At 46.8% G+C, this 1,430-nt stretch overlaps 1 non-coding gene across 1 annotated transcript; it reads left to right on the top strand.

The window, feature by feature from the left end:
- Positions 1 to 476: 476 nt before the first annotated feature.
- On the top strand, positions 477 to 552 carry TRNAA-AGC (transfer RNA alanine (anticodon AGC)). Its single transcript has one exon. It is a non-coding gene; the product is annotated as a tRNA-Ala (tRNA).
- The last annotated feature ends 878 nt before the right edge of the window (positions 553 to 1,430 follow it).

Genomic DNA, 1,430 nt, shown 5'->3' with positions numbered 1-1,430 from the left:
CCAGTCAAGGTACATACAAGAAGAAACTACTACGAGCTGATGTGTCCTGCTCCTCCTCCACCCCTTTTTTTTCTCTCTCTCTCTTTCCTATCTCTGAAAATTCAATAAATAAAATCTCTAAAAAAATTTTTTAAAAAGCCTGACTGCAACAGTAGATAGACTGTCAGCCTTAGACACTGAGGTCATCAGCTTGAACACAGGGTCTTTGAAATTATCCCATTGGTGTTGGCTTGAGACCAAAAGTGGCTGGCTTAAAACCCAGGGTCACTGGCTTGAAACCCAAGGTTGCTGGCTTGAAACCCAAGGTTGCTGGCTTGAGCAAGGGGGTGAGAGGCTCAACTTGAGCCCCCAGATCAAGGCATGTATGAGAAGCAATCAATGAACAACTAAAGTGACACAACTAGGAGTTTATGCTTATCTCTCTTCCTTCCCCACAATGTCCTCCCATCTCTCTCTTGCTTAAAAAAATAAACTTGGCCCTGGCCGGTTGGCTCAGTGGTAGAGCGTCGGCCTAGCATGCGGAAGTCCCGGGTTCGATTCCCGGCCAGGGCACACAGGAGAAGCGCCCATCTGCTTCTCCACCCCTCCCCCTCTCCTTCCTCTCTGTCTCTCTCTTCCCTTCCCGCAGCTGAGGCTCCACTGGAGCAAGGATGGCCCGGGGGCTGGGGATGGCTCCTCGGCCTCTGCCCCAGGCGCTAGAGTGGCTCTGGTCACAACAGAACGACGCCCCAGAGGGGCAGAGCATCGCCCCCTGGTGGGCAGAGCGTCGCCCCCTGGTGGGCGTGCCGGGTGGATCCCAGTCGGGCGCATGCGGGAGTCTGTCTGACTGTCTCTCCCCATTTCCGGCTTCAGAAAAATACAGAAAAAAAAAAAAGTGAAAAAAAAATAAATGCACTTAATTGTATTTTGTCAAAAAAAAAAAAAAAAGAAAGGAAGAATAGAATGCAGGTAAAGAAGGCCAACATAAGAAAAGATTGCATCAGATGATGTAAATGAGGATCCCAGGATCCAGGATGACAGCACTGGCAGAGATGACAAACAGTTTCAACCTGAGTTAGCACATATGTCTTCATGTATTGTACAATGTAATGGCTAGAATACCCCAGATAATTGGCAAATACTTTTGTGTAGAATAGCATGTTTTCCAAACTGGGACACACCAACAGCGACAGTGAACATTATTATTTATGATGCCATACTAATAGGCATAAAGTGTGATAAGGGTCACAGTGGTATAAACTAAAGACCATGTAGCCCTGGCCAGCTAGCTTGTTTGGTTAAAGCATTGTGCTGATAAGCCAAGCTTACAGTTCAATCCCCAGTCAGGGCACATACAGGAACAGTTGAATGACTCTCTCTCTCTCTCTCTCTCTCTCTCTCTCTCTCTCTCAAATTAATAAGTAAAGTTTTATTTTTAGTGAGAGACAGAC

Source organism: Saccopteryx leptura, chromosome 2 (genome assembly GCF_036850995.1).
Source record: "Saccopteryx leptura isolate mSacLep1 chromosome 2, mSacLep1_pri_phased_curated, whole genome shotgun sequence".
NCBI lineage: Eukaryota > Metazoa > Chordata > Mammalia > Chiroptera > Emballonuridae > Saccopteryx > Saccopteryx leptura.
Note: the sequence above shows the minus strand (reverse complement) of the source record. Positions and strands in the feature narration are given on the sequence as shown.